Consider the following 19121-nt stretch of genomic DNA (forward strand, 5'->3'; position numbering starts at 1 on the left):
TCCTTCTCTTGGACATACAATGTGAAAGGCTTACTGTAGTTGGGGGTACCTAACACAGGAGCCGAACATAATGCTGTGCGTAATTCGAGAAAACTTTTCTGACACTCTTCAGACCAAGGAATGGGATTGGGTGTATTTTTACATGTCAATGCTACCAAGGGTTTGGCCAATAACGAAAAATGTGGAATCCACTGTCTACAGTACGATGTAATGCCCAAGAAAGCACGCACTTCTCTCTGTGTTCTTGGCACACTCAATTTCGCTATTGCCTGAATTCTTTCTGGGGTCAGTTTCCTTCCCTCCTTCGATAAGAGGTGACCTAAGTAGGTCACTTCTTGTCGGCAATATTAAAGCTTGGAAAGTGACCCCTTGTGATGCAGATCACACAGATGACGCAATAATGTCAACGTGGCCTTTTTAAAAAAAATTCTTCGTATCTGCAGCAATGAGCAAATCATCCACATATTGTACAAGAGTAGCACCTTTTGGTAAAACAATCGTGTCAAGCTGTGTTTTCAAAGCTTGACTGTATATTGAGGGGCTTTGACAGTAGCCTTGAGGAGCGCGTTTAAAGCGGAAGCTTCGACCTCCTAAACTGAAGGAAAAAATATCCCTGCTCTCCTCAGCAATTGGGATGCTGAAGAAAGCATTCTTTAGGTCAATCACCGAAAACCATGAAGCAGAAGCTGGAATCATAGTCAATAATGTGGTAATGTCGGGGACAACTGGGAATTGTGGCACAACTATCTTATTTACTTCTCGAAGATCAATCACGAATCTGTACACAGGTGGCTGAGAAGGGTCAGTTCGTTTTAAAACAGGCAGAACAGGACTATTGCAAACGGTGCCTCGTGTTTCTTCAATCACATCCTTTTCAATCAATTCGTAAACAATCGCTAGCAAAGCTTTTTCACCCTCATTAGATATTTTGTATTGGGGAATTCGTGGCATTTTGACATTGGACTTCAATGTTACAACATATGGTGGAATTTCTAAAAGACCTACATCATTAGGACCAGTGGCCCAAAGAATATCTGGGAGAAGTGACAATTCTGCTGGAAGTGCATCTCTCGACAAATACATGGGAGAAACTACTTTCTTACCTAAAGTAAGTTGTACTCCTGAGGGAGAACAGTACAAAGTCGCATACAATCTTTTTAACAAATCCAATCCTAGCAAATGTTCACCACAACCTGTCGTCAGAATAAGGGGTGCTTCGAATTCACAAGGACCAACAGAAAGAGATAAAGGGTCATAAATCGGATTTCTAACTGGGGCGCCAGAAAAACCTACAGAAACGTTCATTTCGCCAGACAAAGGTGCGCCAGGGAGTTTGGAGTGCATAATAGAACTCTTTGTAGCACCAGTATCCAACAGAAAAGGTTCTGACACACCTGATGTAATCACCTCAACGTAAGGTCCACTCTGATCTACTGGAACTGAAACAACTCCCTCTCTTTGTCTATGGCTGTCCTAGCAATCATTACCTTCCCAATGCTCATCTTCTGTGTAATAATCATCGACGTAGTATTGAGCTGTCCTGTCAGGTACGTTATTTTGCTGATCAAACCTGTTCATAGAGTTTTGTGGTGGAAGGGGACGTGTGTTCTGAGGGGCGTTTCCACGCCCTCTACCTCTAGGTGCTTGCTGACTGCCACGACCCTTCACACCAGAAACTCCATTAGCACGTTGTAATAGAATAGGGCAATTATACTTGAAATGACCCTCTTGTTTGCAATATAAACACTGGTTGGGGCCTACAGGTACACGGGGTTGAGTATACTCGAATCTTTGCGAGTTTCTCTGATACTGTTGAGGCTGCTGAAAAGTGTTTTGGTAGTGATTCTGACCATTATTATTTTGATTACCACCACCACGTGGCGGATAGGCTTGCTGTAGCAAAACCTTCATTTTTAGTTCTTTAGTTTTCTTTTCTACTCTATCTTTCTCATCTTTGTCTCTATTCTCGTAATATTGTGCAGTAGCCAATATCTGGGCTGAAGATGAGACTGGCCAAGAACTTTCTGAATCTTTTAATTTTTTACACAATTCTGGAAGCAGATTGTGCACGAATTTATCGACAAACAACCTCTGACCACCTTCTGTGGTCATATCTTGACCGCTGTGGTCAACGAATGTTTCTTCAAATCTGGTGAAGAAGTCTGAGACTGTTTCTTCTTTCTTCTGCTTGCATGCAGACAACTTATCCCAATTTACGCGTATTGCAGGCATTTTCGTTTTCATGTAATCTACTATTTTACCAGGGAGTTCTGCTATCAAAGGCTCAGGCTTAGCACCACCAACTTGTCGGGCATCTGCGGCAGTAATATTAGCCCATGTGTCACCTAATTCCTGGTCATGATCTATATGACGGATCACTGAAATAATATCGAGGGACAGAATATCGACCAACAAAAATATCGGTGACAAAATATCGAGAGACAAAATATCGAGTTTCTATCTACAAACAGGTAAGTACAAAAATATCGAGTTAAAAATATCGTTTACAAAAATATAGTTGTAAAAAATATCGACTTTAATAAAAACAATGTTTAATTACATTAATATAAAAAATTAATTACTAAAATATACTTAACAATACTTAAAATAACTTTTAATAATTAAATAATTAATGAAAGTAAAAAAATAATATTTTTTTAATCATATTTCTTAAAACATATATATATATAGTAACAAAATTTAATTAAATAATAGCCAATATTATTAACGTACAAATACAAAAGAGTAAAAATTACTATTCCCACTCCAGTGGGTGCAACAGTAGGGAAACCGTTGGATAGCGTAGGGGTTAAAATTACTATTCCCACTCCAAAGAGTGCAACAGTGGGTATATGACGTTACAACGCAACTTTTACAACGCACTACCCTTACAACGTAAGTATTGGTAAGTATATAATAATTTTTTTAATTTAAGTTATTTAAAATTAATTTAATATAATTTAATTTAATTTAATTTAATTCCATTAAATTAATTTAATGTAAATGTAATTTTACTTTATTTTTACACTGTACCCCTGTACCCCAAAAACCCAAAACTGACCCTGAACCCTAAAAAAAAACCTTTACCCAAAAACCCAAAACTGACCCTGAACCCTAAATATACCCCTTTACCCAAAAACTAAAAACTGACCCTGAACCCTAAAAATACCCCTTTACCCAAAAACTAAAAACTGACCATGAACCCTAAAAATACCCCTTTACCCAAAAACTAAAAACTGACCCTGAACCCTAAAAATACCCCTTTACCCAAAAACTAAAAACTGACCCTGAACCCTAAAAATACCCCTTTACCCAAAAACTAAAAACTGACCCTGAACCTTAAAAATACCCCTTTACCCAAAAACTAAAAACTGACCCTGAACCCTAAAAATACCCCTTTACCCAAAAACCAAAAACTGACCCTGAACCCTAAAAATACCCCTTTAATTTAACATAATTAGCAATTAATCAATTAAAATAAATTAATTACCAATTACATTTTAATTAATTAACAAATATTTTTTAATTAACAATTAATTAAATATTACTACCAATTATTAAATTTACATATTTAATTAATTATAATTAAATTACTTCCCACCCTATTCCCCTATAAACCCACAACCCGCTACAGGAAATAAATTATTTCAATTTACACAATTAGCAATTGATCAATTAAATTAAATTAATTACCAATTAAATTTTAAATAATTAACAAATATTATTTAATTACCAATTAATTAAATATTACTACCAATTAATACATTTACATATTTAATTAATTATAATTAAATTACTTCCCACCCTATTCCCCTATAAACCCACAACCCGCTACAGGAAATAAATTATTTTAATTTACATAATTAGCAATTAATCAATTAAATTAAATTAATTACCAATTAAATTTTAAATAATTAACAAATATTATTTAATTACCAATTAATTAATTATTACTACCAATTAATAAATTTACATATTTAATTAATTATAATTAAATTACTTCCCACCCTATTCCCCTATACACCCACAACCCGCTACAGAATAAAATTACACAATAATTAAAAAAAATCATTAATTAAAAATAATTATAACATAAAATGACACTTTTCACACATATTATAACATAAAAAACACTATAAATAATTAAATATTATTTAAAAAACGATATTTTTTACTATCTAGATTATATACTTGGATATTTTCACTTTCTATATTATTTACAGTCGATATTACTTCACTTACCTTAAAAATGATATTTTGGCTGTCTATATTCTGTCCTGTCGATATTTTGTCCAAACGATATTTCAAACTCGATATTCTGTCCAAACGATATTTTGGAGTCGATATTATGTCTGTGCACCCTATATGACGAATTTGACCCCATAAAGGCTGTGGAACAACATTCCCAAATAACATATAGATATCGGCTAAATTCATTATACATGACCCAGCAGTTTGTGACAACTCTTTATAGTACCCTGCAGGATTTTTACGCGGATCTGGTAATGTTTGTTTGAGTGCTAAAACTTCAGCTCGCTTCCATGGGACATGTACCCATACACGCTGGAAGTGTGGCAGAATAGGTGGGACAGCAGTCGTGTCACCCTCTCTCCATTGTGGGGGAACTTCTCTCATAGGGTATTGTCGCACCTTTTTCCTACTGGATGTATTATGCTCAGATTGTGACTCAGAACTGCTCCCCTTACTCCGATATGATAACAACATTTCAACTGCTTTCCCCACATCTGGACCTACAATCATACCTTCTCCGAACTTAAACCGTACACGACACATCTCTCCTGGGATGCATTCCTGATCATTGTCTTCTAAATCCTCGCAAAGGAAAACACACATCTGTTCGAAAACATATCTCTGTGTCGCTGCTTCCCATTGATGGAAGACTTCCATGACAGACTGTACATCATATTTTACAGTGTCCATGACCCATTTCCGTGCTAAACTATTCAGTGAATCTCTCTCTTGATAATCAGGTAGTTGACTTCGCAATTGTCTTCTTCCCATGTTAGGGGTCGTGGTAGGCGACCCGAAAAGAGGTAAAAGAAGGTTAGTAACAGTGCTGGCCATTTTCTGCCGAATGGAAGGTGAAACTGAAGGACAAACAGATGGAAAAACGGGGTGAGATAAGGCAGGGGTAGAGATAGCAGAAGAGGTATCAGGTGAAATAGAAGGAGCACTAGGCAAAATCGTAGAGGGAGCATTAGGAGAAGTAAAAGGTACATTAGGCGAAATCGTAGAAAACACAGGTGAAGCAAGTGTGGTTGGTAGGCCTGGAGCAGGCTGCACCATACAGACAGGAGTCAGCTGGAGAACAGCTGGAGGGTGCTGTGGAAGAACAGGAGGCGTAGTTTGCGCAACTAAAGGTTGCGGGGGTGCCGTGGCATTTTGCGCATAGGGGGGTGGCGAATTTAGTAAATGTGACATTAATGGGTCTTTTTCCCGCTCTTTTGCTGCCTCTTGCTGAAGAGACGGCAAAACAGGATAACACTTATCTATTGCCATTTTACGTTGCCTGTGCAACTGCTCGCTCATCTGCTCTTCTTCATTATCTTTAAACTGCACAGCAGCTTGTATTACTGAAAGTCCCCCTTCTCTCTTATTTTTCTTAGCTAATTTAATTTTCTTTTTGTTTGGCTTCTTTACGCCATAAGCGGAAAGAGTCAAACATCGCCGGCTGGGCTTTCTTTTTAAAGAGTTTAACTTCGAGGTTGTCTAAGATTTCAGAATCAAAGCTACCATATTGGGGCCATTTAAGAACACCATCTTTCCTGGTGTATTTAATCCATACTTCGTTGTAGGTGATGGGGCCTACCCCATGTTTCACATATAGCTCGTAAGTCGGAGTTCCAACTGGAGGAACCGGACATGAGTCCTCCAATCGGGAGTCCCTATTATTACCACCAAGACAAAACAAATTTCCAAGTCTAAGACTAGGCATCTTCGCTCTCTAGTCTAGTTCCAAACTTCAAAGGATTATCGATTACGATATTTCTCGTGAATACACGAGTCCTTCGGTTTTGGTGCTTGCAAGTACCAATACAAAACTTTGTATCCCAAAGATACCAAAACTAAGACCAACTAAGGACTGGGAGACGCTCCACTTATACTTAACTGAAATATCGATGACGTCACCAGAAGACTCGTCTTAGTGTTTCGCTCTACCAAACTTCAAGGGTCCAAATCAGGGCGATAGCCAGGGCAGCAGTCCTTGTAGCCGTCGGGAAGCGGGGAACCTCGCAGCAAAGACCTTCGGACCACATCGACATGCAGGGGTCGATGAGGTGGTTGGCCGTCCTCCGGAATTTCCACACGAAGCTCCTCACGATCTTCTGGCTGACTGGTACCACTGGAATCGCCCCAAACGTTGGGCGCCAGCTGAGGTACTGGGTTTTTAAGAACCGGCACAGACACCGGTAACCCAGCGGTGCCAGGGAATACACACCCAGAGACCTCGGGTTCTTCCTGATCCAGACCACAGAAACTCAGAGTCTTCTAGGTGAAGTCAAAGATTAGTTTATTGGCTGCAACCAAGGTAACAAGTGTCCTAGAATACAACACACGGAGAAGTATATTCTCAGGAGACTGCTCGCCTTTACAAAGTCAGGCTTCTCTTCTTATACACAATTCTAGGCTTCAGGCAAAACATTCTTGGTTGTAAAGTAAATCGTTAACATATTTCTAGTACAAAGAGAAAGCAGAGTCATGATGACATGTCCATATTTCACTTCGTGCTGCCTACAACAAATCATTTGGCAAGGCCCAACATTTCATCAGATATCACTGGACCCCTAATAAAAACGGGCACCTCCCCACCATAAAGTAAGTGAAGCAAAAGAGTGGAGATAGATGTGAGCGAGATATGGCAGGTGTGCGCGCTGAAATGGCTTTATGGTTTGTTGAGCCTAGATGCTATCTTGCTCGGCCACTGGGAGGGGAACTGACCTAACGAGTTCGGCCTGGGGCAATGGTTCCAACTTGTACAGGTCATGGAAAAGTCGATTAAGGAGTATGTGTCCTTGTGGAATCGAATTCAGCTGGATTAAGGCCTATGTAAAGGGCAACACATAAATGGAAGCCAAGGGTTCAGAATGTAAGTGACGATTTCGAAGTGAAATCGTCACTCGAATATGCTGGAAATACATGTACATGATGTACTCGTCATTCTCGGTCTTTTGATACCAAATTCGTCATGTTTCGACGAAGTTTTAATTCTCGAGTCCAGAATAATTACACGAATCCAGATTTTCAGAACCACAAGGGCAATTCCTGAACAAATGGGAAGAGGTAAAAGTCAATGAATCATGACATGTTCTCAAGTAACCCACCAATATAAGAGATTATCGGATGCCCTGGCGGTTTTTCCGCATCCTTATGCACCTGGCAAAATGTCATTCCTAACTTTAGGACCGATTCCTCAGTTGGTGTCAAAGTTTTGGGTGTTAAATTGATAATTGTCATATTTTCCATATTTTCCATATTTTTGGCCCCTACGGCCGGCATTATTTCTGTTGTACAGTTCTCTTGGGCCTTGTATAGGTGCCTGCTCCTCTTTTTGGGCGGGTGCCCCCCACCTCTCCTTGTGCGTCGACAGCTGACTGATCCGGCGGTCTTCCCTTCCCCCTCGTAACCACGATTGTCGAATGAGATCGAACTCCTCGTGAAAATGGGGAAGCGCTGGTCCACTTGCTCTTGCGCCACCGCCTGATTCTGCGCCTGATTGCTCGGCCCCTGAGACCTCGTATTCTGAGGTATCCCGTGCTGCTGCTCATCAGTGATGTCATTTGAGATGTCATCAGTGATGTCATTTGAGATGTCATCAGTGACGTCATCAGTGATGTCACTAACCATGTCATGAATGATGTAATATGTGACATCATCAGCAGTGCATTGCGGGCGCGCGAGTTATAGTGAGTCCAATTAACTATAACGTGGGAATTTCATTAGTTTTATGTCAGTAAAATGTCCAGGTAACTATAACTGGTGTGAAACCTATGGTTTTTTCAGTGAATTTAATAGGTTCTTTAAATGCTAATTCCTAACTATAACTGGTCTGAAACCTATGGTTTTTTCAGTGAATTTCAATGGTTTTTTAAAAACTAATTCCTAACTATAACGTTTGTGAAACCTATGGTTTTTTCAGTGAATTTCATAGTTTTTTTAAAAGCTAATTCCTTTGTATATCGACTTTGTAACCTAAGTTTTTTTTTTATTAGCTGTTTTTTACAACAATTAATTATATTTTTTTTGTAAAAAACAATTATTTGTTCAATGTATATATATATATATATTTTTTAAATGTCCTCGGTGCACTCACGGTGCGCGCACCGGTGCGCTCACCCGAGAGCGCACCCGGAAGCGCTATTTCCCCGTGTGTAAAAAAAAGATCGCAAAACGTCATTTAGGCACTCCGAGTAAGCGCCCCCGGAAGCGCATCCGGAAGCGCGCACGTTCGCGCCGTTAACGCGCCCCCGGAAGCGCTCCAGAGCGCGTAGCATAAGCGTAACAAGTCATATGACCTTGAAATAACTCTTTTCATTGGTTCCTAACTTTTTTTTTAACAAAGACTGAAATCCCCACCCATTTCCTTCACTTCTTGTTTCACTTTTGTGAGTGCAAGACCTGCTTTCGGCACCTGTGTCATATTTACTTCTATTATCATGGCTGCAAGAGCATCCAGCAGCAGTGATGAGACTGAGGGTTTCATTGATGAGGAGGTTCCTGAACGAACTGTGAAGGAACATTTCATTTGGAAATTTTTCAAAATTCCAGAGGGGGAGAAGAAGGTAAATGCTCCAAAGGTGGAGTGTAAAATATGCCACACCATCTTATTGAGAGGAAATCCCAGAAAAAAATACAGCTTCGGGAACTGGACGATGATATGCCACGTGGCAAGGAAACATCCCCAGAACTATGCACAGGAGAGTGTCAGGGCTCTGGCACGAGAGGCTCCCAGGGATGGTGGCTCTACTTCTACCGGTGGAGCAACACCTTCTGTGCGTCGGCGTGAGCAGGAGATGATACCAAATATTCAGCCTGCTTTTAATCAGGCTATAATAAAATGCCGAAAATGTGACCATCTTCTTTGCTATGGGAAGCAAAGGGTCACACTCATGGTTCGAGCTCTGGAGAACCACCGCTGCCATCCCCAGTCCGAATTTTTATTTATTTTTTGGCTCCTGTTGAGCTGTTTCCAGTTCCCTGTTCTTGTTTTTGTTAAAAAAAAGAAGAAAAACAAAAGTTCTTTTCAGAGCTACCTCCAATTCTCATCAAAGAGCTGTGTTCTTAAAAAAATGAAAAAGAACTACCTCCAATGTATTAAAAAATGCTACATTTGTAAAGAAGTCTGTCATTGTTTTTTCTCCAGGGTACGCTCCTCGGTACGCATCAAACCTAGGGGTCAGGGGGGGTCTTCCCTGCCCCCTTTTGGTTATTTCCCCCTTTGTTTTGGCACCTCTTGTGTCTCGATCCTACCGAGACACAAGCGCACCCGGAAGCACGCGAGCGCATACGATCGTGCAACGTCCTGACGCGCTTATGCTACGCGCCCCCGGGCGCGCCCCGGGGCGCGTAGCGTAAGCGCGTCGGGTCATGTGATCTGAAAATAACACTTTTCATTGGTGCAGATCAGTTTTGGTTTCCAAATGATGAAAACTCGGATCATGTGACTTGAAAATAACACTTTTCATTGGTCCAGAACAGTTTTGTTTTCCAAATGATGAAAGCCCCCACCTTTTTTCCTCATTCTGACTTTGTCCTTTGACTGAGGAAGACCTGTTTGGAGATCTGTCGCTAATCTTTTCTACTTTAAAATGGCTACAGTAGCAGCAGCAGCTGGAGCATCTGCACCACCACCACCACCAAGAGGACCACCACAACATCACATTGGTGGTCAAGAAGATGAAGAGGAGGAGGAGGATGAGGAGGGGAGAAGGACATTCCTCCCAGAAGACAATACCCCATATAGGCCAAAGGAACATATTTTATGGGAGTTTTTTTCCATCCCAGAGGGCAAGAAAAAAGTGAATGCGCCAAAGGTGACTTGCCGAATCTGTGGCATGGAACTTTCAAGGGGGAACCCTAATAGGAAATATTCATTTGGTAATTACACCATGATTAGGCATATGCAGCGCAAGCATCCCAGGAACTATGCTGCTGCAGAGATGAGAGAAATGGCCAGTAACCTTCCCCAATCTTCAACCAGCACCTCCAAAAGAAAGCAACCCACTCCATCCGGACCAGACACAAGGGAGACGATGCCAATCATCCAACCACGGTTTGGTGAATTCAGGGTCACTTGTATTTTTTGTGGTAAGACCATCAGCTATAGTGAGCAGAGCGTAAAGCTCATCGTTCTTGCTGGTGACAACCACAATTGCCCCAAAAAACCCTAATTTTTTCCTGATTTTTTTTTTGCTCCAGTTGAGCCGTTTACAATTCCCTGTTTTTTGTTTCTCCCCATAAAAAATACAATTTTTTTTTTAAAGTGTTTAGAAAACCCCAAAAAAGTAAAAAAATTTCAAAAAAACAATAAAAAAATATAAAACAACAAAAAGAATAAAAAAAAGTTCTTTATAGAACTACCTTTAATTTATAAAAAAGAAACCTATATTTTTAAAGAATCTCTGTCATTCTTTTTTCCTTAGGGTACGCGCACCGGGGGGCGCACCAAAAAAAATAATAATAATGAAGGAGTGAGCATGAGGGAAGAATACAGAGAGTAATGTTAAGAGGAAGAGAGCTAGAGAGAGCAACACAGAGGGATTGTTTATTACATAGTAAAAAACAGAGAAGGTATAATAGGATGTTATTGAGAAAAGGGAAATGAATAAGGGAGCGAAATTAGGGAAGAGAGATGAAGAAGAGTAAAGTAGAGGTACTGGGAGAATGTGAGTGGGTGTTGGAAGAAAAAGGAAGGACAGTAAAGAATGGGGAAAGAAGGGTAGTGACGGAACCGGGATAAATGAACAACGGTGAGGGAGGGTGAGAAACGAGCAGTGAGTGTAAGTAAAGAGGGGTGAAAGAGGGTGAAAAAACTGAATTAGGGTAAGACATGGGGAGTGACAGACAGAAAAGAGAGAGAGAGTAAAGGAAACAGTGACTGAAAGGGTCTGAGTGAAACAGGAAAGAAAGGTAAGTAAGGCAGTGTGGGTGACTTATAGGGAGTCAGTGGGTGTAGGTGGGGGTGTGGGTGTGTAACGTGTGTGTGTCTGGGTGTGAGTGTGTGGGGTGTTTGGGTATGGGTGGAGGTGTGGGTGTGTAAGATATGTGTGGGGGGGTGTGAGTGTGGGGGGGTATGTGTGTGGAATGTGTGTGTGTGGGGTGTGTGTGTGTGAAGAGTGTGTGTGTGGCTGTGTGTGTGTGTGTGAGGTGTGTGTGTGGTGTGTGTGTGGGGTGTATGTCAGAGGTGTGTGTGTGTGTTGGGGGGAGGTGTGTGTGTGTAGGAGTGAAGTAAATGATTAAGGTAAAGAGAATGAGTGAGGGAGCAAAGGAAGGGAACAGATGGTAAGGGAAGTAAAGAATGGGGACTGAAAGAAGTTGAATGTGGGAGGGGAAATAGGGAAAGGGTATTAAACATGGAGAATATGAATAAGTGAGAGAAATAGAGTAAAGAAACAGGAGTGAGGTTGGTTGAGAAAATAGTAGTGAGGTTAAAGCAAAGGGTCATGACAAACTACATTTTTTTATAGTCACACTTACCATATAATAAATGTAACTTTAATTACATTTTTTTACTACATTTTGTATCTGTAAAGAGAGAAGAAAAAATAAGTTATAATTAGTAAAATATGTATTTAAAATTAAAGATACAAATGAGGAGGTTAAAAATCATAACAGTGTATTTAGAAATAAAGTAAGGTAGAAGGACAAAAAGAGGGAAAAGGAAATAGAAGGAGAGCAAATTACTAAGAGTAAGGCATATAGATTCACTGACAGAAAGGAAGAGAAGAAGAGAAAAATGAACTGAAGGTAAGAAAGATACTAAAAGAATATGAGTTAGCAAAACTAAATCAGGAAACAGGAGTAAGTAAAAAGATAATGACTGAGAGGGAAAGGAGTCTAATAAAGGATGCATTTAGAAGAATGAGGAATGGAAGATAACTGAGAGTAAGTGAAGGAGAGTCATAGAGTGAAGGGATGAAGGGAGAGAGGATAATATAGAAGGATTGAGGGAAAAGGAGGGAGGAAGTTAGTAGACAGAGAGACTAAGGGAAGGACTGGGTGAAGTGGAGTACAATGAGTGAGGAAAGGAAAATGAGTAAGGGAGCAAAATAAGGAAAGAGAGGAGAAGAGGACTAAAGCAGTGGTACTGAGAGAAAGTGATTCGGTGATGAAAGTAAAGAGAAGGACACTGAAAGATAGGAAATGAGGGGGAGTAATGGAACCGGACTAAAAGAAATAGGTTGAAGAACGATGAGAGAGGAGCAGTGAAGTTGTTGTAAGAGAAATGACAGAAGGTAGATAAACACAAGTGAACATAACACAAGGAGAGTGAGGGACTGAAGACATAGCGGTAGTGAACGGAAAATAGAGAGAAGAGGTCAAAAGAAAGGAGGAAACAAAGATAAGTGAGGGAGAGTGGGTGATTTATAGTGATAGAGTGCGACAATACTGGTGAGTGAGTAAAGAGTAATTACTAAAAGAGCAAAGGAGAAAAACACGGAAAAGGAAAGTAAAGCAGACAGACTGAAAGCTGAATAGTTATGTAAGGGAGAGAGGGAATGCAGACAGTTGAAATGAGAATGAGGGGTTGTGAAAAAAGTGGAGTAAAAGAACGGGGTTGAAAGAGAGTGAAAGACATTATAAGTGAGTAAATTGGTTATGTACATGAATATAATGAAAAAAGAGGGAAACACAGCCATTTTGACTACAACTACCTGAGGTACATCTTGAAAGGATTTTCACATTTTTTCTTCTTCACCTCTCTCAAAAGTAAGTTGTTAATTTGTAAGGAGCACTTTAAATTAATTAGTAAAAACGTTTTCTGATAGTTATTTATTGTCCCTCTGTTATAGTTATAGCTTGAGATACGCTTCTCTATTATATTTATGGATTAAGTTAGGCTTCTCTAGTATAATTATGATTTTACTTAGTCTTCATCACATGCACTTTTTAATAGTTCTACTTCCTGCCTGATACCATACACTGCTCAAAGATAACTTCATTGTTAAAAACTCAGAAGTACCTGTCTGAACTTAAACCTAACAGTGCCCTATCTCTACTGATATATTTATTTTTTATGCAATTTACAGCATCAACATGGAAGGAGAAGCAAAGAAATGTAATATTTCATTTGAAATTGATCTCGAGAACAACCCAGAGGAAGAGATTGATGATTTAGACTTTTTGGATCAGTCTCTTGATCAAGAGTTTCTTAAATATGTGGAAGAAAATGAATCATGGAATCCAAATGAGGACATTCCTGACAAAATAATGTTGGAAGTGTTATTAATTTTTTTTAAATCAGAGCAATACATTTTTATTTAATAATTAAAAATTGTTCCAGACATTATTCTTTTTTTATATGTAATTCATAAAATAGTACCAAAATGAATATAATATAATGTGAGACTTATAGTATACTGTGCAACTTTTTTTGTTACATAGTAATTTTGCTCATAGTTACTTCCTTTCTCCCACTATATTATCTCCAATGTGTATTTGACATCTCTTTTTCATCTCCTGCCTCCATGTTGTTTCTACTTTCCTGACAAACTATGGTATGGATTCCATATACCACAATAACTTCTGTAACAACATGCAAATTATCTACAGAGGAGACAATCTACATTGAATTTAAAACTCTGCATTGGTACCTACATGCTGGTACTTATATCACCCACACAACACAACAACTCTATGCAGAGCTACCCTACCTCTAAGCACTTTAAATTATTATTTTACTGTTTCACTGGGTTTGATTTTTGGTACGCTCCCCGTTGCGCGTACCGGGCGCTCCCCCCGCAAAAAATCGTTTTATTGTTTTTTTTGCCCCGCGGGGCCCTTTTATGGCCCCCACATCAAACCTAGGGGGTCAGGAGGGGTCTACCCTGCCCCCTTATGGTCATTTTCCCCTTTGTTTTTGCCACCTCTTGTGTCTCGATCCTACCGAGATGGCGGCCGCTCCGGACTGTTTGGAATGTTGACAGACACCCGAGAGCCAATCGGCTTTCCGCGCGTGAACTCACGGTGCGCGCCGGGAGCGCTCCCCGGTGCGCGTACCGGGGCGCGCCTATAGATATATATATTTTTTTTAACCTAAATTACTCAAAATCCACTGGATCACATATCTTGAGACATAGCAAAGGCACATCGGGCACATCGGGCTACCAGTCCCTACAATTTTGCCAAGTTTCGTGAGAATCCATTCAGCCGTTCGGGCTAAAAGTGAGTCCAACCGCCCTATGGAAATTAACATGGGAAAAACACGTTTTGGGACCCCCCTTTTATCTCGGCCCCCGCTTGACGAATTCCCCCCAAACTTTCAGGGAAGGAGCGGACCACCGCGAGGCAAATTTGAGGAAAATTACAGGCAGATCCCTCAATCTGCGCCAAAGTTATTCCCAATAGAATGTTGCGGATTCCCTATGGAAAACAATCCTAACTATAACTACCTACTGGCGACCGCCAGTAGGTAATATATATATATATATATATATATATATATATATATATATATATATATATATATCAGCCAATTCCGTCCACAAACGCCAAAGTTATTAGACATAGAATTTTCAAAAATCCCATAGAGAAAAAATCCTAACTATATATACCTACTGGCGACCGCCAGTAGGTAATATATCTATACATATATATATTCACTGAAAAAACCATAGGTTATAGACCATATATAGTTAGGAATTAGCATTTAAAAAACCTTATTTTACTCACACAAAACCATTGAAATTCCATGTATAGTTAGTTGCACTAACTATATATCGCGCACCCGCAATCCACTGCTGATGATGTCACATATTACATCATTCATGACATGGTCAGTGACATCACTGATGACATCACTGATGACATCTCAAATGACATCACTGATGACATCACTGATTACAACATCCAGTGACTGTATGTTTCTGTAAAGTTAAAATATGTCTTACATATTGAAGAATGAGTGGATGTAGAAGTGTCTAGATGAAGGATTTAGTAGGTGCATGACTGACTGTATGAGTGAGTGATTAAATGTGTCTCACTGAGTGCATGGGTTAGTGACTAAACTGTCTTAATTTGTGCATCATTATGTCTATTGTTCTGTAAACTGTTGCATGTGTTGATCAATAGCTATATGAGTAACTATATGGGTTATTGATTGATTGTCCAAGTATTTGTATGGGAGACTGAGTGTGTGTGTGGCTGGCTGGGAGGTGTGTGACTCTGTGCAGATCAATGTGTACTTATATCAATGATTGTATAACAAGGTAAGTATGTGTTAGTATATGTTTGAAAATATAAGGTGCTCTATGTTTAACTGTATAGACAAGAAAATGGAAGTGTGATTGATTCTTTACAGGACTGACTAGGTGTGTGAGTAACTCCATGGATGAGTGGCAGAGTGTGAGTGTCTGTATAGGTGTATGAGTGCATATGATAGTGTTGTAAAGATGAGTGATTGTATGTATGAATGATTGTATGGGTGAATGAGTGAATGTGTGTGTAGACGTAGGAATCAGTGAGTACATATGTAGTAACTAGTATTGGTGTGTCAATGGTTTCAAAAATTATACTCTGTATTTAACACTGGGTGAAACAGAGGTTATATTAAAATATGAGGAGATGCATTGTATTGTCACATGAATGATATCATCAGTGATGTGGTCATTGATGTCAAATGAGATGTCATCAGTGATGTCATCAGTGATGTCATTTGAGATGTCATCAGTGATGTCATCAGTGATGTCACTGACCATGTCATGAATGATGTAATATGTGACATCATCAGCAGTGGATTGCGGGTGCGCGATATATAGTTAGTGCAACTAACTATATATGGAATTTCAATGGTTTTGTGTGAGTAAAATAAGGTTTTTTAAATGCTAATTCCTAACTATATATGGTCTATAACCTATGGTTTTTTCAGTGAATTTTCAAGGTTTTGTAAATGCTAATTCCTAACTATATATGGTCTATAACCTATGGTTTTTTCAGTGAATTTCAATGGTTTTTTAATAGCAAATATCATAAGCTGTCGAATGTCAAGTACGTGGTAAGTGAAAACATTTTCGTGTTTATGCACACTGATCTGCTTTGAATGGTGTCCCCCCCCCCCTCATTTCTATTAGGAGTACTCTCTCTTTGCACATAGTGAAGGGTAGTTAACGCAGGCCTTTGCCCCCGTTGTAATACGTCGTGCCTGCTTCTCTCTCCATTTGATTGATTGTTATCCAAGTATTTACTGTTTTAGAATTGGTTCTCTTTGGTTCATTCTCTATTTACAAACAAACACAGAGTCGCAATACTCTGTTTAGTCTTTGCAGATAACGAAAAATCGTGTAAAAAAAAAAGAAAAGGAATCGAGCAAAATCAGTAGGCCACTAACGGGATCTCTTTTTTACCTCGCTAAAATAGAAACATTAGGAACAACCCCTCATGACAAATACAAAACTAGAGAAATGAACTGAACTCCACACAATGATGGCTGCAAAACAGCTCGGCTCCGCCACCCACCCCGCCCAAAATAACGATAAAGAGCGGCTGCCATGATTGGTTGCGGAATGGCCACGACGGAGCTACGAAATGGTACTGCTCTCATGCTAACCCCAGCTTCAGTCTGAAACATCCAGAAACACTGTAGACTACCAATTCGATCAGTTCCGGTAGCGCCCCAATGTAACCCGGTAGAGAAGAACTAGCCCTCCCCTCTTTGACTAATGGTTCTTGTTGCCTGTCCCTTCTGTTGTCATTTAACAGAACTATTTAGCCTGCTGAAAGGGGTTGTGTTCCGACCGCTGGTTGGTGGAGACATTTTGACTATATTCTGGACCTGCGTTGTCGCGTAATGCGTCATATGATGCGCCGCGTTAGCGCATCCGGAAGTCATCCGGGGTGCGCAGCGCGTAACGTAAGCATAACAAGTCATGTGACTTGTTAATAAAACTTTTCATTGGTTCATTTTACTTTTCTTATTCTAATGATGAAAGGCTTGGTCATATGACCTAAAAATTACGCTTTTTATTACTTCCGAACATGATTTTTTCTTAAATATATGTTATAATGTTCCAGGCTAATGTACTTTCCCGGAAAATTTACAACTGTCCTGCAAGTAAAATATATTCTTTTTTCGAGAAAAAGAGCGTTTCTTCGTCCCATGACGGAGCCGTTGAGCAAAAGAGGGTCGACCTGCTGTCTTAGTCGCCGATACGCCTGAATATGAGATTCTTATCGATCACTTTATGTTGCAGGAATAGAAAACACAACAGCCCTTGACCATTTATCTTTACTGCGTTCCTTCGTATTATACCTTTTACCCTTCATGTAATTGGTCTGCTTTATTTCACTTGCCTTTTAATGATTCTAAAACAGTGACTATTATTAAAAACTTTACCAATGTATATACTACTACCATGTTTTCTTTTAAAAACCTTTATTGTGAAATTTTCATTATACAAATACGAGCCTATAACCACGTGGGCCGGCCACGGAGCAAACTGTAATCGTATATGATGAGTAGACATTTACACTGTAGAGGAACGTAACGGGCGGGCCATTAGGTTGCAAGAACTAAGGTGTCTAACAGTTACGGAATCGGTGGACGTACATTTTATAATTAAAATACGACAGGGCCAGTTACAATAAAATTATCTAGATATACATTTGCGGGCAAGTACCATGGGTGACGTTAATTCGAACTTACAATAGTACAGTAATCAATAACACATCAGAACTTAATATCAATAGGGATGTCGAAATATTCAATCAATTCTCGTCCCCGCCCGCCATGTGCTTCAAAACGGCATACGTATCTCGTGATTTCAAGGTTCTGCAACCAGTACACAACAAGGAGTTACGAGTCCCATTTATTCCGGCGCCATTTTGGGCGAGGACGGGCAGGTCCAGGATATAGTCAAAATGTCTCTACCAACCATCGACTATGATGATGTTCATATGCTGTATTTATTAGAGTAACACTCATCTGTCCACATGAAATTAATTTGCCACAATCTAAACATGTCATTTTAATCTTTCCAAAGTTCTTCTAAATATTTGGGACCGTTTCCCTTCCCTCTGATGCTGTCAGTGCCACTTCTTTGATGAATGTACTAGCAGGTCAGGGGTTCTCCTCCAAATCTCTCTTTTATGTAGCACTATAATTAATTGGTGCCACCTCTCCATATGACGATGCATGGTATAGTTACCATAACTATATATTTTTTCGGTTCCTCTGGAGAGTTCATCGTGGCAGATGAAGCGTGTAACGTACCGGGCATTTACCTTTTTTTGCATGTACAGGAAAGGAAAAAAAAATCGAGCGTCCGAGTTCTAAGGTGTCCCAGGGCCATTTTAGTGGACCAGGCCCAAATCCAAAGAACAGGCCGCCATTTTGAGAGTCCTGTTGCAGCCGCCTGTCGCTGTAGCATCAAGAGCAGCCGAAACTCAGCTGAATGGCAACTGAAACGGTAAAGGGGCGCCCCACTACAGCAGACGAGCCTCCACCTAGGAAGGCCCGTTCACGCCGCCTCCCCCCCCCCCCCCCCTTCGGGCACCCCACGCCGTTATTCGGAGCAGTATTGTAGGATGGCCACACCAGTGCGGCAACTTGCTAGACATCACCTCGGTGGTAACCGAATCTCAACGCCTTGTGGTGTCTTCTATTCAGAAAACATTGTTATGCTGCCTTCGACCTATTCGCCGCAAGTGCGCACACAACTCAACTGCATAGCTTGCTAGACACCACCTCGGTGCCATCCGGATCTTGGAATCTCAGCGCCTCTTGGTGTCTTCTCTTCAGAAAATATTGTTGCGCTGCCTTTGGCCCCATTCGCACATCGGTCCGCTACTGACGCCATCTCACAGGCTAATGGGGCGCCCCACGCCGACTTTCAGCATTGTAGGATGACCACACCAGTACAGCAACTTGCTAGACATCACCTCGGTGC

The sequence above is a fragment of the Lissotriton helveticus genome, chromosome 9 (assembly GCF_964261635.1).
Source record: "Lissotriton helveticus chromosome 9, aLisHel1.1, whole genome shotgun sequence".
NCBI classification, from domain to species: Eukaryota; Metazoa; Chordata; class Amphibia; order Caudata; family Salamandridae; genus Lissotriton; species Lissotriton helveticus.